The sequence below is a fragment of the Miniopterus natalensis genome, chromosome 16 (assembly GCF_054644295.1).
Source record: "Miniopterus natalensis isolate mMinNat1 chromosome 16, mMinNat1.hap1, whole genome shotgun sequence".
Taxonomy (NCBI): domain Eukaryota; kingdom Metazoa; phylum Chordata; class Mammalia; order Chiroptera; family Miniopteridae; genus Miniopterus; species Miniopterus natalensis.
This window is the reverse complement of record NC_142096.1, coordinates 4,956,144-4,978,962: the sequence shown is the minus strand read 5'-3', so window position 1 is coordinate 4,978,962 and position 22,819 is coordinate 4,956,144. Positions and strand designations below refer to the sequence as shown.

The 22,819-nt window shown below is 46.1% G+C and overlaps 1 long non-coding RNA gene across 1 annotated transcript in view; it reads right to left on the bottom strand.

Moving 5' to 3' along the window:
- Positions 1-358: 358 nt before the first annotated feature.
- Positions 359-22,819, bottom strand: part of LOC107526122 (uncharacterized) — a 32,050-nt gene continuing 9,589 nt past the window's right edge. The window contains exons 2-4 of the long non-coding RNA XR_001602123.2: positions 13,999-14,078; positions 7,690-7,890; positions 359-2,854 (exon numbers count right to left, since the gene is read on the bottom strand). This is a non-coding gene — a long non-coding RNA (uncharacterized LOC107526122). The remainder of the gene's footprint in view (positions 2,855-7,689; positions 7,891-13,998; positions 14,079-22,819) is intronic.

Below are 22,819 nucleotides of genomic sequence, written 5' to 3'. Positions count from 1 at the left end.
TCAGAGATTGTGCTGAAATTTCCTCTTACAGTGATGAGAGCCAGTGCATATTTGTTACATGAAAGGAAGAATGAATTCAGAGCAAGATAGCAAAGAAAGATCAGTTTTGCCATATCTAGCTGAAACTGGGACCTAACAGGAGATGTCAGAAAAGCAGGAAAGGGGAAGAATGAGCTCAGAGTCAGAGCAGAGGTCTGTAAACACACAGAGTCCCCCTCCCTCGCGGCTTGTTCAATAGCTGACTGAGGGAGTGGCTGTTCACAAGCCATTCTCTACGTTGCTGCAGAATTACACAGCCTCCTCGGAGAAAGAGCCCAGATAAACACGAAGCCTAACGATTACCGACGTTATTACTTCCCCGTGTTGAACATGGAAATTTTTATTCGTAGTGGATTTTGGCACCTTTTTTCTTTTGCCCTTTACAGATCATTAAATGCATTTTCAAATCAAGAAAATTCTCAAAGGCCTTCCCAAGCTAAGATTGTTTATAGAGCAAAAACTCGCTCCCAACAAATATTTGCAACTTAATAATATGTTTGTATAAAGCCCAGAATTTTTGTATAAAACAGGTGTCAGCCCAGTAAATGTTTCACTGCTCCATTAAGCATCTACCTTTCCCTTGAAATTCCTCCCTGTCTAACAGGGCACAAATACACCAAAATGGTCATTTATTTTAAATTATCTCAGTGCTGGGCTAGGAAACATGGGTCCCAGCTGATGGCAGAATTCTTCCAATGAGGCCGCCTTTGGGACTGTTAAGCCATAAAGTGATCTTTATAGGTCAGCGTTCATCCCAAGCTGCTGTGACTACATGAAAAGTAATTGTCTGGCACCAGGCAAAGGGGGAGTTTAACCAATAGGCCCTTATGGCCAATACTTCTTGAAATTCCACTTTCTTTTTCCCTGTACTCACTGGTGGGACACGTGGAAAACAGACGCTTTGAGCAGAGTTGACTAACCCCCAACTATTTGTTTCTACGGCCTGTTTATTCTAGGCGGATTGAAAGAGGTGTGTTTTGCTGGCGCCGAGATGAGCTCAACTTGGAAAGTTGGTCCAAGTAGCAGAATGCTCAGAGGCTCACATTGGCTTAACCAGGGCAGGAAGTCAGGACACTGTTGGCAAAGAGAAATCGAGAACAGGGAGGTCTCCTCGATAATTCAGATCGCAATCAACTAGTGTTCTGGAGAGACCCTTAATTCCTTTCCCTCCACACTCCTCGACTCAGCACTCAGAGCCCAGCCCCCCGAAAAGGCAGTGATCACAAATAATCTTCCACGAGGACTCATTTCCCATGGCATCCTCTTCACAGCATGGCCTGTCCACCTTGGAAGCCACGAGAAACCCAGCGTCCCAGCCCACCCCACATCACCCCGTCTTGCCGTTGGGTTTGGACCCTCCCCAGCCCCCCAAACCCTCCCACTGTGCCTTACGGACTCAGGGTCTGTCATCAGCAAAATCCCCTAGAGACTCAAATTCTTTTCTGAAAATTTTCTTCATCTTCTCGCAGCCCCGACGAAAATCCCCTGTAGGCCTCGCAGGTGGTGTCCTTTCTTTCATTTCCTCTCCCCACCTTCTTCAAACCCTGGGCTTGGAGCCGGGCGAGTCTCCTTGCGTCCCACCCTGCCCCAGCCCTTGTTCTTCCCACGCTCTGAAGTCTTCCAGTGCACTGGAAACGCGCGCCCTGGGGCTCTGTCATGTCCTACTCCTTTTGTGTCACCTACGTTCCTCCTCCTCGTGCCCCCTCATTTATCGATAAGTTTAGCACGCGGATTTCAGCTCTTCCACCACCACTTTTGTCACTGCTTTCAGTACTCTGAATATCCAGACAGATGACCCATCCAACATGCGGCTTTTCTGTTGCAAGAATCTCACGCTCTGTCCCAGGTCAGCCTTTATTCCCACGACCATCCCTTCGATGTGGTGTTGCCCGTTTCTCACCACCGCAAAGCCTCAGCTCCAAGGAGGCAGCCTGTAAGCCGGGCCCTTAACAGGAGCTGAATCGGCCAGCACATTGACCTGGGGCTTCTCGGTCTCCAGAGCTGGGAGAAATAAACTCCTGTCGTTGAAGCCCCCCAGCCTACGACGTCCAGTTATAACAGCCTGCGCTGTCTGAGACGGGGGCTCATTCAGTGGGATGGTAGAAACCTAAGCTGGGGCTGTGGGTCTTGAATCAGGTAATGGGTGTGCATGTGAGCTGCACTCAAAGACCCTGACTATTGCTCTTCTTGCTGAAAAATTAACTCCAAGAGAGGACTTTGAATCCATCCACCCATTTATTCCACAGTGAATTCTGGGCCCTTGCATGTGTTGTGTCCAGGATTCCCAGCCCTGGGATACAGACAGCAACGAACAAGCCGAATCCCTGTCTTCCTGGAGCTTGAGAGTTCGCAGAAGATCATATTTCTTTCCCTTTTTTCTTTCTCTGCTTTGCTCCAATGTCGCTGGGGAGTGGTTTGAGTGGAAGGTGCAGTGTTACGCACAGCAGAGGGGTGGCGTGGAATGTGAGGACAGAGGAGTGAGCATGGCTGTCACAGGGCCCAGCTGCCCCGCTTAACGCTGCGTGAATGGGAAAATTACTTTGTCTCCAAACCTTACTTGTCTCTCCAGCAAAATGCAGGAACTAATTGAATCTGCCTCGCCGGGCTGCCGAGAGGACGGTCTATTGCAGCACTTGGCACCAGCGAGAGTCCAGGGCTCAGTGGGTGTTACTCGTAGAGCCAGTTTTGGGAGAGGTCGAGGCGGAGACGGCTCCCGAGAGGGAGCGGTGCAGATCTTGGTGAAAGAGGGAAATTTCTCCAAGTGGTCCTGGCTGTAGGCATATTTGGTCATGAGGGAGTGATGGCTGCAAAGGGCCTGGCAAGAAAGAGGGAAGAGAAACGGGGCTAGAATGAGAAGGATGGTCAAACAGGAAGCCAACCCGGAGGAGGTGGCCTCGAGAAGATTTATGCGCGAGGAAATACTTCTGAATCCCAGGGATGAGGGAAGGTGGGATGGGCGGGTGGGTGTGGGGCCCAAAAATGTAAAGAAGGGGCGACCTGCCAGAAGGAAATGGGCCTATGCTCATTTAGCTGAGATTTGGAGTGGCTCCGGATATGCTAAAGGGGGGTGTGGGGCTGCTGAGGAAAGCTGAAAAATTGAGCTCGAAAGTGTGAAATGCTCTTGGAGTTCAGGGGCCCCTTGGAGATGCGGGTTTGAGGGGATGGTGAGCAGAAGGGATAGGAAAGGGAAGAGAGGAGTCAGCTCATGGCAGGAGCCAGGGGTCCAGAAGAAATTCAGTGTGGCCGAAGCTTAAAAACAAGGACAACTAAATTGTCACTTCAAGTTGATGGCTCTACGTTGTGGCCACGTAACCCCGCAGGATGCTCTGCAGACGCCTGTCTGTTTTGATGTTGGCAACACCCTGTTTCCGTGGATGGTTTAGGCTGGGCTGAGGGGAGCGAATAAAGTAATAAAGTTTACGGAATGCATTTAATTCATCCCAGTGCTGCACACACACACGCACACACGCATGCACACACGCACGCATGCTCACCGATGTATATTATTCCATGAAACCATACTGATCTTACTTCCCGTGATAAAGTAAAAACAACGTTAAATACCTAATTTGGTATCATTACGTCTTAAATGCAACATAGGAACAAACAATTTAGAATAAATAAAACTTTTAGAATTTCAAATGAGTAAAGATGATAGGATGAGATAGTTGTGTTTGTCTGCTCATAAATCCATACTAAGACACACGCAGACAAGGCTTCAAGCATATCTGGTGAACTGCGGATCACAATTTTTCTTTGTTTTTAATGCAGTCAAGGTTGAAAATTCAGTTCACCCAGACGGGTTACTGTGAATAATAACATGAGCAATATAGTTTTTCTATTTAACTTAAGAAGTTCTTATTCAGTCTTAATCCAAACTAGTGAACATAAACATAAGTCTTGCAATCATTTTTCAGTGCAAATGACTATAATTTATTCTTTCCTTTGGACAGCAGCACATTAAGCCCAATTACTGAATCAGGGTTTGGAAAAGAAAATGGATTTGGAATCCAAGCATTTTTCTTTCATGTTTGAATTTCTCTTTTGGAAAGTTAAAAATTAAAAGTTTGGGGCAGAAGGGAGTTGTACCAGTATTTCTAATTCTATTTCATTTGCAATGTGTTCATTAGTAATGTTCTCTTTGATATACAGTAACAATATTGGGAATGTTTGGTAGGTTGGGCAATTACTTAAGCCTTACTTACTAGGCAAATGAAATCTTTTGAACCCCCTGGGTATGTTGAGTATCTTGTTGATTTTCCTCTACGGTTTCAAATTTAGTTCATTAAAAATACTGAAAATGTCAGTGAAGTGTACCAATTTTATTAACAAACATCATCTTCAAAAAAAATTGCCAAATGACACTGCTTCTCAATGAGAAAAATGTGCATTTCATTTTGGAGCTCATATACCCTGCTAACACTTTCCCTCATAACAACCAGTAAACTTTGGGATGACTTAGTAAGTGGATATAATTAGCTCTAATTTCTGAATATTTTATTTTGTGTGTTTGTTTTTTTAATTTAAAATATATCTTTATTGATTTCAGAGAGAGGAAGGGAGAGGGGGAGAGAGAGTTAGAAACATCAATAATGAGAAAGTCATTGATCGGCTGCCTCCTGCATGCCCCCTACTAGGGATGGAGCCCTCAACCCGGGCATGTGCCCAGACCGGGAATTGAACTGTGACCTCCTGGTTCATGGGTCAGCACTCAACCACTGAGCAACATCAGCCGGGTTTTATTGTCGTTACTTTAAAGCATGTCTCCTGGACTGGATGCCGTCACAGTCTGTGTGTGGCCTGATGTGGTACATGGGAGCATGGGACACACTTTTCTCATTCTAGAAACTACAGTGCATGCAGACCACTATTGCACCCATTATCTCATGAACCCCGTAAAGCGCAGAGGGTGCCAGAGCAGAATTTAAATCAGGCCACAGGGATCTGACCTTGGATCTGCCACTTTGTAGTGAGGGGATCATGGGAGATTACTAAGAACTTTTGGAGCTTTTGTTTCCTCTTCTGTCCCAACCTCACAAGGTTATATTTTGATTTTAAATGGGGATTAGATTAGTTAATACAAGGACAGTACTTAGCACAGTGCTGGTATCTAGTACATGTGCAACAAGGTAGCTCTTAGCACCGTAATTTTTAGTCTTGTTTCAAGCATTAGGTGTTTGTCACATGATGTGCTTATAGGCATCTCTACTTGCCCACATGGTGTTCTGAAGTCTGGTGTTTGGCTCCGTCTTTGTGAAACTCCACCTTGTTAGATCCCACCTGTTATTCTAATGCTTCCCTGATAATTCTGGTCTCTGGCTCAGTGAGGTGGTCTATTCCATGTCTCTCCCAAACTTTCACCTTGGCCAAAGTTTAAGGAATCTCAACATCAAAAGGAGGGTAGCTTTTGTCTTCCCTTTGCCTCTCCTGAGGACTGGTAAATGGAGTAGAGAATATGAAGGGAGAAACAACGGAACTCAGTGAACTCAGAGGTCTAGAGTGGCGGTGACCAGCTCTAGCGCTGGAGTCAGCAGCCCTGGGCCAGAGCCTCTACTTGCTAGCAACGCAACACTGCACAAGCTAATGGAGTGTCCAGACTCAGCTTCCTTATGCATTTAAATAGTATGAGATCTACCTTCTAGGGTTGTGCTGAGGATCCCACGAGCAAACACATGTCTGGCACACACACAGTGGGTGTTCAGTAAGCATGAGCTGCTCTATTTACATTGCCATGGTGGTGTATCTCTGTGGTCGTGGGTGTGGGCACATGGCCCTGACACCAAGAACAGGAGTCTGGAAGAGGCGCTGGGGCCTGGGGTAACGCTAAGGAAGTCCTTGGGAGAAAAGAGGAGGGGGTGGAGAGCAAGCTGGAGGATCTGATGGCCAGTGGAGCCAGCTAACAGTACCAGCGGCAAATGCGGCTCAGCTCATACAAGCGACCCTTTGTTCAGCCTTCGGCCGGCATGTGTCCTCCAACACTGAGGCTATTATAACACCGGCTCCTGAACAGCACACACCGTCCCAGCTGCCAAGGTCAGGATACGCAGCCAGCCTTCCCCAGCTGTGGCCTGGCCGCTTCCCAGCTCAGCTGTGGGTGGGGTGCTCAGCAGCGAGGGCCGGAGGGCCAGGGCGTGGGGGAATTATGGAGGCCGGATCTTGGTATGGCAGCCACAGAAATGTGAAGAAAGAAAAAAAAAAGGCACTTATTTTTAAAAGCTCCCACCTTAAAACTTGGAGTTGGGGTTCCCGAGGATAGTGGTAATAAAATGATGGTGGTAAGTGGCTGTTTGGGTTTCCAAAAAGTATTTTTGTTTGATGGAAATAAACAGCTTCTGATGCAGATTGAAATTTAGTCAAGGGATTCAGATCTTTGTGTAATTAAAATCCTTTATAGGGATCAAAGAAGCCTCGGCTGGGGGGCTTTAAAGACAAGGAGGGGAGGCTCTTGGCATGGACGTTCTGGACTCTCAGAGATGCCTGGACGAGGCTGGGTTTGTCCAGACTTCACAGCAATAACACTGAAGCAAAGTTAGGGAGGCTCAGACCAGGCTGCTCGTGTCTGCCTGGTCCCAGGATATCTGTGTGGCCAGGTGCCACCAAGGACGCAGGCCTCCCCTAGGAGAAGGTCTTCAGCCCTCCCACTTGCTCTGATGCCATTCGGGAGGGGTGCTGCACCTCCAAACCCTACTGTGCCCCCAGGCTCACTCTTGCACTTCAAACCTGCCTAGGAAGGAAGTGGGAGCCCATCAGACCAACTGAGGCCTTGGGGACGGATGGGAGCCCTCTCTCAGGGCCATGGCACCAGAGGCACTCTGTTTAATAAAGAAAAAATTAGAAGTAGGGCACTTGGGTTCGCTCCTGGACTCTAGGGCCACTTGGCACCTTTCCCAAGTTTTCCCTTTGCTCTGTGGTGACATCTCTTTTGCAGCCTGTTCCAAGCAGACTTCCTGATTCCTGGCAGTGCCTCTTGTTCCTGGGTGGCTGGGCCGCTCGCACAGGGGACACTCTCCCCCCCTTTCAAGCTGCTTCTGGAGCCTGAAGGGGTTCTTTCCCCACCTCTAACGTCGCCCTTTGTTCTGCCTTCATTCTCACTTTCGCTTACATTTAACCATGAGAATGCTGAGCTCAGGCCTTTCGTGTCTCTTGCAGGGATCGTTACTACGGTCAATTCCTAAGTGACGGCCCCTCTGCTTTCTTCAATCCACCCTTCACACCAGAGCTGGTTTTCTGGAGCGTAGACCTGATCATGTCACACCACACACAGAAATCCCCCCTGGCTCCTGCTGCCTCCCACATAATAAAGTCCTGAGCCCTGCTTCCCCCACTTAACCTGACTGCAGTCCCCTCTACCCGCGTCCCCTCTCTTTTCTGCTCTATTTTGTTCCCACTGTGTCATACAACTCACTGTTCTGTAAACCTGCAGAGCATTTTCTTGCCTTACGTGTTTTATTTACTGTTCTTTCTGCTCTTCATCACAATGTTATTCATCTTTCCAACGATCTCAGATGCCTTCTCCTCCGTGAAGTCTGCTCAGATTCCCTCAAAGGGGAACAAACAGACCATTCTCTTTGCTCCCACAGAACTTGGATTCTACGTCTCTTTGAACTTTTGTTTTCTATGTGCTTTTTTAAAAATGGTAAGAACACTTACCATGATCTCTAGCATCTTCCCATATTTTCAATTCATAATACTGGCTTGTTAACTGCGTATGAGGGCTTCGTAGAAATGGAAGACAGGTGGGAGCCGGTGGCTTAGATAATGGAGGCATCGGTCTTCTTGAGATTTGTAGGCAGACAATGTGCATCCAGGCTCCACTGGGGTGAGCTTGGGAAAATCATTTAAGGCCCAACACTAAAATGTCATTAAAGAGCAAGACAAAGTTATAATGAGTTACACACATCCGTGAGTTGTGTATGCCCTGTGCAGTTCTGTTTTCTCCTTTATAAAATGAGAATTAAAGTATCTGCCTGTATATGCCTTGAATGAAACAAGTCACATGCACTAATGCTTTAGAAGCTGCAATATGGTGAGCTAAGCACATGTTGGAAACCTGTGTGGCTGTGCCAGCTGCTGGGTTGAGCATGGATGTTACAAGTGAGATGACATGGATTTGAGTCCTGGAAATACTATGCATGAGCTGTTGGCAAGTGTGGTAGGCAGCTTCCAAATGGCTTCTAGTGATTCCCACCTCTTGATATTTACCTCTTTGTGTGTGTGTGTGTGTGTGGGTGTGTGTCGGGGGGAGGGGGGGAGGAGGCTCGACCTAGTCACTCTAATGGATAAAATCTGGCAAAAGTGATGGGCCCAATGGCACTTTGGGGATTAAGTTGCAGAAGGCTGCTCTGTCTTGCCTGCATACTCTCTGACTCTGAGACAACTGCCTTGTGACAAAGAGGCTCATGTGACAAGGGACTGAGGGCAGCCTTCAGCCAACTGGTGTGGGACTTGAACCCTCAACCCAACAGCCCCTAAGGAACTTGATTCTCCCACAACCATGTGAGAGAGCTCGAAAGCAGGCTGTTCTTCCTGGAGCCTTGGCGTGACTGTGGTTCCAGCTGACTTGACCGGGGCCTTGTGAGAGACCCTGAGCCAGAGGACCCCCTAAGCCATGCTGAGAGTCTCAACGCACAGCAACTGTGAGATAATAAATGTTGTTTGTTAAGCCACTAAGATTGGGGGGAATTTTTTTTTTTTATGTGTCAATACCAAATAAATACATCAAGTTACTCCATCTCTCTGAGCTCCAGTGTCGTCCTCCTTAAAATGGGATCCTAAGACCTACTTGTGGGAGTTACAGCAAGAGGTCCCTGAGAGAATGTGTCTAAGCCAAAGGCAGTGCTGGCATGGAGCGGGCACTTAGTAAATGCTGGTTGTTTTCGTGATGTAAAAGCAGCAAAGCCCAGGGAGAGCTGAGTGATACACACACTGGGGCATGGGGTTAAGGGCAGTGGCTCCGTGGCTGTCCTATCACAGCATCACCACACTCTGCCAGTCCTGTGTGTTTGGTTGTGTGCTTGCCCCAGTTGACTTTGGATTGGATGACGATGGGGGTACACGTGTGTTGTGTCGCCACTTTATCTCCTGTGCCTGGCAACACTCAGCGAGGGGCCATTAAATAAGTAAATAATTGAATTGAGGAGGGGGTTGGAAGATTCCTTGCTCCATTGGGATGTCTGGTACTTGAAGCAGCTGGCACTTAAAGTACCAGCAGTAGCGTGGGGGCGTGGAGGGGATGCTGGAGCTCAGTGTCAGGGCCGACTCTGGTGCTCATTCGCAGGCGCTCCCAGCTGAGCTTGCTGCACTCGGGTCACTACTTCTCCAGCCTCAGTTTTCCCGTGCGTCAAGTGGGAGTAATAGTTGCCCTTACTTCCTAATTGGATCACTGTGAAGATTAAGCAAGGTCATGAACACAAAAGCACTTTGTAAACTGCAAACATGAGAGCTGTCCAGACTGTCAGTGGAAACCGGCGCCACGATGGCCGTTCTTCTCAAGGGCGCTATTCTCAATCGGGCGTGTTCTGACAGATTTAGAAAATGTCTTTGGATTGTAAACAGAATTTATGGACTAATTTTACATAAAAAAGCAATATTCTGACAAATTTTACTTTTTTTATTACCTGGAACATGTATTCATTTTTCAAAGGGGTAGAATGCTATGTTTCTCCTTTAAACTATTTTTATTTACCTTTGTGATTAGCATGTTTGGATTTTCAAATGGGAAATGTGTCCTTTATTGATGAATTCTTTAGCAGTAGGGACTCGGTGGTTTTGCTTTTACAATGTGTTTTTGGCAAATTTTGGCTCCAAACATTTGTTTGTGCCTATTGACATGTGGGCAAGCACTGTTACTGGCTAAGGCAACAAAGACTCTTCAGAGGGGCTTCCATCTGTATTCAGGCTGGGTTGGACCCAAGGAACCATGTGTTCTGCCTCATGTGAAACACGCCCCAGGCCCTAACCGCATAACCATTTCTGCCTCGGAGAAACCCAAACACAGAGAAGAAGGCTGAGCCAGTTTCCTTGGAGCAGGTAATTTCCGGGCCCCTTCCCATCGCATCCCAACTGCCTTTTCCAAATACATCTTCCTCTTCACAATTGATGTCTTTGCCCAGCATTTTACAAATTGAGCTCTCCTTGAAATGAAGGCACCGTGTAACATGAACATGAGCTGGGGAAACATAACATGCTATAACTCCTTCTTGGAAAATCACAATGCAACTAAGTTTAACATGACTTAGGTCAAAATAAACATCGTCAAGTCAGAGTTAATTGCTTTCTATGTTCTTTCTTATATATTTCTGTAATAACAATGATAATCTTCTTTCTTCCCCCCATCTTATACCACACATAGTGATTAGAATATTATTGACTATATTCCCCGTACTTTACATCCCCATGACTATTGTGTAACTACTAATAATTTGTACTTCTTAATCCCTTCACCTTTTTCACCCACCCTACAACCTCCTCTCCCACCTGGCAACCATCAAAATGCTCTTGGCATCTATGAATCTGTTTCTTTCTGCTTGTTCACTTATTTTGTTTTTTAGCTTAAATTGTTGATATATATGCATTTATTGCCATCTTATTGTTCACATTTTTTATCTTTTATCTTTTATCTTCTTCCCAAAGAAGACCTCTCAACACCTCATGCATTACTGGCCTAGTAGTGATGAACCCATCCAGCTCCCTCCTGTCTGGGAAGCCCTCTACATGTCCCCTGATTCCAAATGATAGCTCCACTGGGCAGAACGATCCTGGCTGTAGATGCCCACCCCTCACCACCCCGGTCTGCCAATTCCTTCTGGCCTGCAAAGCCTTCGTTGAGAAATCAGCAGACAGTCCCATGGGAGCTCCCCTGTACGCAACCAACTGTTCCTCTTCCATTGCTCTCAAGATTCCCTCCCTATCCCCAACCTTCTGCATTTTAACCATGATGTGTCTTGACGTGGCCTCTTTGGGTTCATCTTGTTCAGGACTCTCTGCACTTCCTGGATTTGTATGTCTATTTCCTTCACAAGGTTAGGGAAGTTTTCTGTCATGATTTTTTCAAATAGGTTTTCAATTTCTTGCTTTCTCTCTTCTTATTCCAGTATCCCCATGATGTGATTGTTGGTATACTTGAAGTTGTCCCAGGGGTTTCTTTTTTCTTTTTGCTCTTTTGATTGGGTGTTTTTTGCTTCCTTATATTCCAAATCTTACCTTTTAGTTATTTGTACACTTGTGTATCTCCCTGGTTACTCTAACATCTGAGAGTACACGCTAGCTTTTACACCTCTGCAATTCTGCTGGGCCCAACACAGCGCTATGGATGAAATAGGTACTCAATAAATGTTTTTGTAATATACTGGTAGAATCATGAATGCTGAATCATCTAGAGTGGGCCAATAAGGAGAACATAGAAGAAGAGTGTACAGAGAGGCAAAACGAGTCATGTTTTTAATGGGCCAGAATCAAACAGTGATGGGGTGAGAGCCCCATTTCATCCAGCTGCTTCAGGCAGTCTGACGTCAGTGGGTTCTATTTAGTCATCGCTCCAAATAGATTTGGCCCTTTCCAACCATTTATTCAGTGTCATATAAACATGGTCTGTTTGTACTTTCCTGCCTGGGGACATTTCTTCATCCACACAAATCCCTTTTAATTTTTTCCCTCAAGACCTGAGTTTGTTTACTGAGGGAAAGTAATTTAGAAACTGCTCATCTTGATTTGGAGTTAATGAAGCCAATACACAGCCAATCTTAAATTACCAATCAGATGATTATCTCACGTTAACATCGATCGTCTTTGGCCAGATACCAATTTAGGACATGCTTTTACCATCTGTGTCACCAATCACCTTCTCTCATGCTGGGGGTAGAAGGTAATCCTTGGAGGCTTTGAATATACTCTCAGGCTTCCCATTGCTCAGCATGCTTCCCTTTGTGGTACGGACAAACACAAGTGGCAAAAAGGACTTTGACTCAGGCTAAGAGTCAAAGTAAAGTGTGTTAAGTCAGGTACTAACTCTCTGCAGAAGCTAATAATGCAGTTTCTGTCTTTTAGTTAGCTTAGCTACATGTATCTGGGGCTCTGAGAGAAAGAGATGGCTTTTCAGACAATAATGCTGGCTCCCAAAACATGGAAATTGCCAAAGGAAGGGGAGGCAGTACTCCACTGAGTTTTTTCATGGGTTGAGAGACAAAATGTGGGAGTGAACTCAAGCTAAAAGTCTTCATGCTGAGAACTAACCCCAACGGTTTGTGGAATCCCTGGGGAGTCCTTCACAGTTTGGCCATGACATGAGGAGCCTTAGGACACACCTGGGTCTGTTTTCCGAGACCCAAGTGTCATTCACTGTTGAGAAATGTAAACAAGCCCAGCAGATATGACATGAGGAATGACACCAAGGGCCATTCAGAGAACCCATGTGGGGGAAGCAGACTCAGTAATGATGATCTTTACTAAAAGAGACACCTGTTAAATTGCTAGTTATTGACAGGGATTCACGAAGCATGCCAGAGACAGAGAATTAAAGTTTCTGTTTTGACTCCAGGAGGTGAGTGTGGCGTGTGGAGCAGGAGCATGGGCAGTGCTGGAGGCCAGAAAAGAAGGCACAGAAACCCGAAATGTCACAGAAGAAGGGAGGGAAATGAGGTAAGGACAAAGGGAGGTTTCAGGGAGCCACAGGGTTAATGCGGGCAGGGAGTTCCTCAGGGAAATGAGTGAAGCACTGGATCATTTAATGTAAAATTAGGGTTGGAGTTACTGAAAGGAGTCCAGGGGGTAAGGCAGAAAATCATTGGCAGAAATTAATCACCCACTGCTTTCAGCACTGAAAATTATACTGACCTATATACACCAAAAAGACTGTATAAGAAGCCAAAAGGATGGCTCTGGGGCCTGAGGGTTCCTGAGAGGGGCTGCTGCCCTGGCGGAGCAGAGAGCTACAGCTGGGTTGGGGTGGCTCTATGATGCTCTGGAGGAAGTAATATCACAGATCTTTGTGTAGTTGAGGAAGGGGAGGTTCCTGTACACAAAGGGGAAAAGGGGTTCAGTACTAATAGAGGCCCAGCAGCCCTTTGTGGAGAACGCAACTGTGATGAGCTCAGCTCCTGGCAAGGAGAGCTGTTTGGTGTGGCCCCAGGAGTCCCCTGTCAGAACCCTGTGGGCAGAGAAAAGGCACACACTGTGCAGTTTGTGGGGCAAGCTAACGGTGCCAGAGGGACCATAACCTCAGGAGCTAGACAAGATAGGACAACACTGTCTCCATGTGGGACAGAGCCCAAGGCTGACCCGTGCCCTGCAGTGCACACAACCCTGGGTTTTGAACGCGGCTGTTCCGTTAGGTGTACAGGCAATGCCCCCACAAGGAACTGTCTGATAAACCCCTTTTCTCTTCCAGGGCTTGGGGGTGGGGGTGGCAGGGGTTGCTCAGGGTCCTGGCTATCTTCTTGGACATGGAGATGTTGGGATCACGACTGGCACGAGGGTGAGATGAGCAAGTGCCTAGGGTGCAAAATGCAGGGACGCGCCGCTCTCAGCATTGTTGAGGTGAACGGTCAGCGCCTCCTTACATCTGGCTCTGGTTGGAGTCAAGTGCTCTTGCTGCACATTTGGTAGCAACCAAGGCAGTCTGGAGCCCATGCTTCTGTCTGGAGTCTAGAGAAGCTGTGGGAATCTGGCATGCATCAGGGTGGGAGGGGGGTGTTTTGTTCTCTGTCACTTCCAGACTCCTAAGAAGCTGTGGACACCATTAAAGAAGGGGCTGTTAGGGACCGAATGCTGTGGGCTCACATCCTGTGCAGTCGTCCCTACCCTGGGTGGACACAGGAAGGAGTAAGGAACAGGAAGACTGGATGAGCTAAAGGGAATCCTCAAAGGACATTTATTAACTTTTAGAAATAACTTCTCTATTCTTTTCTTATTAGAAAAATAAATGTGCGTTCATTTGAGATAGAGTTAGAAAATAAAAATCACCTGTAATTCCAACTCCCGGAGTGATCCACTGTTTCCACGGTAGTCAGTTCCTTCAGCGTTTCATCTTTTATTTCATGGTCCTAGTAACACAATGATGGTGATGAGACCAGTGACCATAACAACAAATGTATGTTGAGCGCTTATTTCTTCATGTCTAACCCCATGCTGATTGTTTTACATGCCTTTCCCAGCACGATCTAATTTATTCCTCATAACAATCCCACGAGACCAGCAACGCTATCCCCATTTTGCAGGTGAAGACATGGAGGCTGAGAGATGTGAGGTAACCTGCCAAGTTGACACAACAGGGAAGGCGCAGAGTTGGGATTCGACCCCAGGTTTGCCTGACCCCATCGTTGGAGTGCAAGAAGATGGGTTAAAAAGGGCTTCTCTCCTCTTGCTGTCCCTTTCCCCCCCGCTGATTCCTTTCCTGTCCACTTACAAAGGAAGCACAGAGCGAGGACTTAGCAGCAGGTCCTATCTAAGGAGGTTTTCACCTCTCAGGAGGGGTGAAGCGAGACTCTTCACACAGGAACTGGGCGCTGCTCCTCCCACCCACCCCACTCCAGGTTCTGCACAGTGTTTCTTGAGCTTATTCACACCATGTAACTTACACGTGTGAAATAAGAGCTTCTCGTTTCCTTTTTGTGTTTGCATTTTGATTTTCCAGATTTTTTGACTCTTCCTGGTGCTGCATGAAGTTCAGAGCAAAGGGAGAGACAGGGGTCCATTGGAGGGGACTGTGTCCCGCTCAGATCCAGCCCCTGCTCATATCAGACTTTGCCCATGGGTGTTTGAAGTCAGGACCAGTAGGTTACACTCCACTGTCGTGAGAAGAAACTTCCCTGGGTCCACACGTGTTCTAGAATGATATAAAACAGCTAATGTATGCATATTAAAGATGGCTACAAGTTCTTTGACATTCCTTCCTTTGAGGGAGGGGGGTCTATTTCTCCTCCTCTTGAATCTGGGGGTGGCCTGTGACTGCTTTGACTGGTAGACTGTGGCAGAAGTTCTGGGCCTCATTTTTATGGGAACTGGCAGCCTGCATCTTGGTCCTCAGAATACTCTCTCGGAGTTGTGAGCTATACAAGGGTGTTTTGACTACCCTGAAACCGCCATGCTATGAGGAAGTCCAAGCTAGCAACAATGGAGAAGCTCTGAGAGAAAGGAGGGGAGGAAGGGAGAGGTGAAGAGGGAGAGGAACACCACAGACTGGGGGCTTAAACAACAAAAATCTATTTTTTCGCAGTTCTGGAGGCTGAAAGTCCAAGATTTGTTATACCCAACTCACTCGAGACTAATTTACACAGAGACCAAATTGATCATTTGGAGGTTTATTAGCCGGTGGCTACGAGCGGGCTCCTGCCCTAAACAGAATCCCAGCCCCAACAGTCTCTGCAGGGAGAATATAAAGACAAAAACCACATTCTTGGTTGGGAGGGGTACTCAGGTGCGAGCTAGTGAAGCGGTATACAGAAGCTAAGAGAAGCGTTAATCAGCCTTCTTCGGTTAGCTGTTCCCTGGAATTTCGTGGGTGGAATTCTTTCACAAAGAGCCAGGAGAAGGGGAGAGGTCATTGTTTCTACATAATAAATCTTGTTGCTCTTGCTTATCTTCAAATAGCGGTTGTCAGGCTGAAATGGGAGCACTGTGCTTCAAGATCAAGGTGTTGGCTGGTTTGGTTTCTCCTGAGGCCTCTCTCCTTGGCTTGCAGACGGCCACCTTCTCGCTGTGTCCTCACATGGTCTTTCTTCTGTGTGCATAAATTCTTAGTGCCTCTTTTTATGTCCAAATCTCCTCTTCTTATAATGACACCATCAGACTGCATTAGGACCCACTCTAAAGGCTTCATTTTAACCTATTCACCCCTTTAAAGGCCCTGTCTCCAAATACAGTCATATTCTGAGGTCTGGGAGTTAGGGATTCAACATGTAAATTTGGGGTGGGGCAGAATTCAGCCCATAACACCTGCTGCCCAGTACTGGCAAATTACTTTCTCCAAGATTTCGCTTCTATACAACCGGAAAGATGTTAATAAGCAACAGCTATCAAATGCTTCTTATGCTTTAAATACTTTACATTTAACTATCTTACTTAATCCTTACAATAGCCATATAAAGTTGGTATTATTATAATGTAAAAAAATACAGGATGCCCAGTTATATTTGAATATCATATAAACAATGAATACTTTTTTTAGTGTTGTCCCATGTAATATTTGAGACATACTTACACAAAAATTATTCATTACCTGAAATTCAAACTTAGTCAAGTATCATGTAATTTCTCTGACCACCTAATCCCTTGAACCCAGAATAGTAAGGCGGGTCAGGGCTGCTCCCTTGGGAGATGCCCAGTTGTCTTCTCTCCTCTCCTATGTGGAGTCTCTCTTCTCTGCTGTGGCACCAAGCTGAGGTGGCCTGGGAAGCCAGCCTAGGCCAGAGTGCTTCCTGATTTGGGGAGGAATTTGCTTTCTCCTGCTCTCTTTAGCTTCTTTTCCTCTGTCACGGGTGGTGTTTGCTTGAATAAGCTTTTCCCTGCATTTCAATGATAAGACCAGACACTTAAATATGAGTTTGGGGGAAGATGGCCAAGGGCCTGTTTTGGTTCAATGCTACTGACACCTTCCCAGCATAGGAAACAAAGACTCCTCCGTATAACCCGTCTTTGCCCATCTAAGACCTTCATTCAGGCTTGAACTCAGTCTTCAGCCAGAGTAAAGTGCTGTTTGCCTCACTTTGTTTTTCCTGATCTGGCGGCGTAGCTCTCCTTTGGGAACTCTGAGTGAAGGTTTAAGAAAAATTATTCAGAACTTGGAAATAAGCAAAAGGATTGCTGCATGACCTTTCAATGTCATCTAAGGCCGTGTTACTTAAAGCTGGTTTGCTGACCATCAGTATCACCTGGGAGCTTGTTAAAATGCAAATTTTCAGGCTCAGCCCAAGACCTACTGAGTCAGCATTTCTGGGGGCAGGGCCCAGAAACCTATATTTTGATACCTAGAGAAGCTTGCCGGGGGTCCTCTCTCCCTCCGGGGAATGCAACATAGTTTGTACCAGTGATCTGGGCTCAGACCTGTGACAATGCTAGTAAGATGGGGATGATTTTGCTTTCTGTCCAGTGGAGAAGACAACCCTAAATACTATGGTTCTGCTGCTCTCTTGGCTAAGAACCAGTTTTGTATCTGAATCTGTGATCTCACCTCAGCTCTTCTTCCTGCACTGAGAGCAGAAGTCCTATATTCTCACATTCTCCTTTCATCCAGCGTTGTCACCCTCCCAGCTCCCTCATTAATGAGTTGAATAAAACTTTGACATGTGCTTACCTACCTATCTATATGAAAATTAGGTTTTTAATATTTTGAGAACCACACGTTGACAGAAGGATAACTAAGGGAAGACAGGGCTCATCTCTCCTTCAGACTCCTGGCTAAAGACTGTCACGACACTCTCTGTCTCAATCAGGGTCCAAGGATCCTAAACATGATACTAATAGAATAGAATACTGTTTCCACAGGCTATCCAAGGAAATCAACAGAGAAATTATTACAATTAATAAGGAAGTTTAGCAAAGTGGCTGAATAGACAAGCAGCAACGGCAAGAACAAAGACAGCAATGAAGCAACTGAATTCCTATGGATAAGCAATCCATTCATAAAAGGAGATTAAAAATCATAGAGCATCCAAAAATATAAGAGGTGACTAGTAATCTCCAAAACAGAAATCCAAAAAATTTTATGGAAAATATAATAGAAATGTAGTGAAAGATAGTTAAAAGACCTAAGAATGGATATGGCTGTGGATGTGAGCATGCACCCCCCGCCCCCCCAGTGTGGGTCTGGGAGTCGTCACGGCAATACCAGGAGTGACAGAATCCCCAAGCTTGGCCACTGCATGCATGAAAGGTGCAAATAACACTGAAATCCGGTTGGAAAGACGGCCAGACTTTGGGAGACAGCCTTGAGAAGTTAACACCTCATTTATAGTGTGTTGATTCAGACTCTGAGCTATTCAAATCCCAAGATTTTACAGAATATTAGGCAGGATCCAGGCTTTAAATCTGGCTGAAGGAAAGCGGCTCTCTCCTTTCTAAGAGAGAAAGAGACGCTCAGTCTTGGACAAACAGGAGATGACTTTGGAGGAGACACTTTATGTTAGCAGCAGGCCCTGCTCCGTAGGGACCGTAACGGCCTGAACTGCAGCAGCCGCCGAACCTTGAAGGCCGGGCTTTCCCTTCGATCGCCGGCAGGTGAGGCTCCATCAGACCCCGGCGCTTTGCTTCAAGCCGCTGTCGAAAAGAAATCCTACCTCAGGACTGAAAAGGGGGCCAGCACAGGTACTAATTTAGTGAGCGTGGCCATTGTCACGAGGGAACGCAGCCTGGTTAAGGGCCTGAAAGTCCTCCGGCGCCCTTGAGCCCTTTACCTATGTGGAAGTTATCAGAGTGTTATTATTACCCACCGAAAATCAACCGCGAGAAAAGCCCATTCAGACTAATCTCAGTGCATTTAATCACACGACTGTCAGCCTCAGTGTAATCACAGCCGGCACAGGCCGTAAATGGCATTTCAAAAATGTGACTGTCAGGCCTGCCTTCCCCCAGCCTCTGTGGTTTGCTTCCTTCTACGGCTGAGATAATTTAACCCCCGCCAGCAGGTTCAGCCCCACAATATTTTCTAGGGAAAGGTCTGCAGATATGCCTGCCACTGCTTCCATTTTTCTACCCAACAGAGACATCACTAATGGGCCACCTCCCCCATTTCCACTAGGCCCAGAAAGCTGCCACCTTGGAATCCTCCTCAAAGTGCTCTAGCAGCTAGACCCATGGCCTGACTTTCTTAACTCTTTTTTTGCCTGAAGAAAGATAAGATTTCCTGTTTCTCTCTAGCAAAGATCATATAATTGTTATTTTATGAAGAGTTAACCAGAGAACATGGAGCTGAAAACTGTGAGGAAGGAAGTACAATGTGTGAGGCAACGGTTTACTATGAATATTATAGAATATTTATGAACTTTGTGATACTGTGGTATTAGCTCATTTTGTTATGTTTGTAATTTGTTATACTTTTTTTCTCAGTCTAAAGAAATATTCACCTTTGTACCAAATTTTATATTTCTCATTTTTCTTAAAGAGGGTCCTCTCCCCAATTATATGAGATCTACTTGTGCTAATATATAATCACGATTGACATGATTTATTTACCAAGTTTTATTGAAAGCCAGCTGCAGGCAGGGCAATGTGTAGGGGCTTTATGGTAGAGTGTGAAAGTGGAAAGAGACCATGGTTGGAGTTAGGGATCCAGAGGACCAGTCCTAACTCTCCTAGAGAGAGCCATATGAGACCAGGCAGGTCCCTTCCCCTCTTTAAAACTTGATTTCTTGCCCGGCCAGTGTGGCTCAGTCGGTCGAGCGTCATCCCATGTACTAGGAGTTTATCTGTTCGATTGCAGTCGGGGCACATGCCCAGGTTTTGGGCTCAATCCCCAGCATGGGGCGTGCAGCAGGCAGCTGATGGAAATTTCTCTCTCATCAATGTTTCTCTCTCTCTCGCTTTCCCTTCCTCTCTCTGAACTCAATAAAAACATATTAAAAAATAAATGAAATAAAACTTGATTTCTTCTTCAGTTAAGGTTTGTATTAAAGCTCATCTTCACTTGATGAGAGTCGGCCCAAACATTAATATTATTTATAAATAGTGTTGTCACTATCTGGCCGATTCTGCTGCTAGGAGCTTATGACCCGCTGAGCCAAGGTTGGTCTTTGGTTTGTTGTGACTGGCAATGCTTGTTGGCAGTTCTGTTCCTTTGTTTCAGAGGTTGGCTTGCATCTGGGGCCAAATGAGCCCATTTCTGATTACTGGATTGTTAAGTTGTGCCTGTGGGTTACCACGCCCAATAGCTAGGTTGCCATCTTGGTCTTACTGGTCCTCTGACAAGTCCTCCTCAGGGGACCTGTGTCAGGATATACTCCTGCCTGGCAGGCGGGGGCATGATTCCATGACTTTGTTTTCATGGACCTAACTTCTAATAGAACATTTTGTTTGATGTTCTGACTGTGCCTCCTGTGGTCTAGACGCTGGCCATGATTTCTGTCACAGGCATGATGCTTATGGTCACATGGATATCGACATGACATCACTCTGCAGTTCTTTGGTTTGCTAAGGAACCACCTTCCATATAAATCTCAAAAACAAAATTTCCATCAACTAGCGAATGCTGATCCTCTATTAGAAAATTAGTAGCTTGTACTTCGGTGGATACTTCTGTTTTTATTTTCATGCCTAAGTTAGTCGATGATCGCTTTATTCATCATTTACTGGTTGACTGGATTCATTCCTCCCCTTTCCCACCAAAGATCAGAGTTGGATTTTTGAATTCAATAGGGAATTCTGAACACATCAAAATGTCAGTTTTTGAAACTGGTAAGATCATAAATTGTATTTGAGTTTGATTTTGGTTTCCAAAGATAACTTAAGGTGTCAACAGGCCTTAATAAGGTCAGTTACATAAGCAGGTAATTAGTTTGAGAACAGAAGGTCAAGGCTGGTAAAAAGCTGCTAATCTGGTTATTTTCAATGGTGTTTTAGCTGTGGCTCATACCTTTTAAATTAGAGTTCCTGTCTGCTCTGACTGTCTTTGAAGATTATACACGGTCAGTTAGAGGATTAATTTACTAACTCCCTCAGTAAATATTTGCTAAGGCTCTGGATGAGAAGCTGTCCACCACTTTGCAGCGATGATGCAGTTCCACAGAGGGAGAGTCAGAATGAAGAAGATGAAAGTTAGGGGTCAACTTGACCCAGAGGGAGAGACCACGCCTTTGAAGTTCCACCCCAGACACTGAGAGCCAGTGGGAGGTGTTGATCCATCCGTGCTGGCTGGGCAGAGGATGGAGGGAGCAACAGAAAAGGAACAGCTCCACCCCAGCATGGTCCTCCCGGGAGCCGGGAGCCATGGGCTCTATTTAATGAAGAACGTGGTCATTTGGTTGCTACTGCAGAAGTCACCAACCATCGGGCTGAGTCACAAAAGCAATAAAACAATAGAAATGGCATGGAGCAAATAGCACAAGATGTCTAGTCAAATACCAGTCTATTTTTTCTATTACTATGTAGATGGTCAGATTACTAGCACTAATGCAACCAAAGTCCTAGACAATGTGGAAAGGGTCCTGGACATTTCACTAATTAATTAATTAATTCAATCACTCAAATAATAACTTATTTTTATTTTTATTGATTTTAAAGAGAGGAAGGGAGATAGATGACAGGTAGAGAGATGATAGATAGATGATAGATGATAGATAGGTAGATAGATGATAGATAGATAGATAGATAGATAGATAGATAGATAGATAGATAGATAGACAGATAGACAGATGATAGATAGAAACATTGATTTTCTTTCCACCCCTTATGCATTCATTGGTTGACTCTTGTGTGTGCCCTGACTGGGGATGAAACCCACAAGCCCGGTATTTCGGGACTATGCTCCAACCAACTGAGCTACTTGGACAGGGCTCAAACAGTAATTTTTATTGAGCATCTGCTATGCACTAGGCCCTTGCTAGGTGTTGAAGAGTCAAAGATAAATAAAACAGGGCCCGGCTGTACCGAGGTGAGTGTAAGGAGACAGCTGTGTGAACAACACTGCCCTGTAGCTGGCAGGCTCACTCACAGAGTGCTTGCAGAGGCCCAATGCGCTCTGGGGGCGAGCGGCCCAGACTGCAGGAAGCCTGCCCAGCCGCCAGCCCCGCATTCATGCTCTCGGATCACTACTTTCGCCTGTGAGGCAGAGCACTCAGACGAGAAGCTTCTCCCCCGCCCTGGGTGAGCCACAGGAGCCCCTCTCCTTTTGCCGGCAGCATTGGTCTAGGGTGAGTTAGTGACCCACACCTACCGAATGGGACCAGAGGGGAATCTGCTGGGAAAGATTTTCTCCTCTGATAAAAACAGGATGTTTGAGGGGGAGCCCTCACTTCTTTCTGCCTTCCGATGTGGTTGTGTGCGGGTCTGATGTTTGGAGTCAAGACACACATTTTGAGACCAGTTAGAGAAAACAAAACAGGAAAGGCAGCTCAGAGCTCAGACAGCAGCTCTCCACCAGGTCAGCTGGCTCTGGAACTGGCCGCCACCCCCTCGCCAGGTAGCGGACCGCTATGTTGTACTGTATTGAATACCTAGTTTAACGCTTGTTAGTCGACGCTGAAAACATACAAACTGACACAAGTCTTCCTGAACGAAGTCCTGAGCTGGGTCTCGAAGAGTGTGTAAGACTCAACCAAAGCGGCAGTGAGGGGTGTTCCCGGTGGACAGAGGTGCAGGGCAGACAGACAGTAGCACATTTGGGGGACCACAGGTACCTCAGTGTGGCTACAGCAAGGGATGGGCCTGGAGAGAAATGCAGGACCTTGTGTGCCATGGGAAGTCGCTCAACTGCACCCTAAAATAAACCCAATTTGGAGTCTCCGATTGGAGATTTTAATTAATAATTAATAATCGGGCTGCAGGAGGAATTCTGGCTTACCCCCCTCATGCAGTTTCTGTGTTCTTGGAATGCCACAAAATTAAGCCTTTTCTAAATATAATTGTCTTTTGAGGAAAGGGATGTTTTCAGAGCTTTGCAGTCTTTTTTTTCTCTTAGCCTAGAATTGATTGGTGCTCCAAGACGTTAATTTTGAACGAAATTAAGAGCTGTGTTTTCACTGTTCCAATGGTTGCAGAGCTCTGGTTGCTGGACTATAAGCTCCATGAGGGCAGGGGCTTCGTTTCACTGAGTAATTTATCCCAGCTTCCAGCATGATGCCTGGTTCTTAGAAAG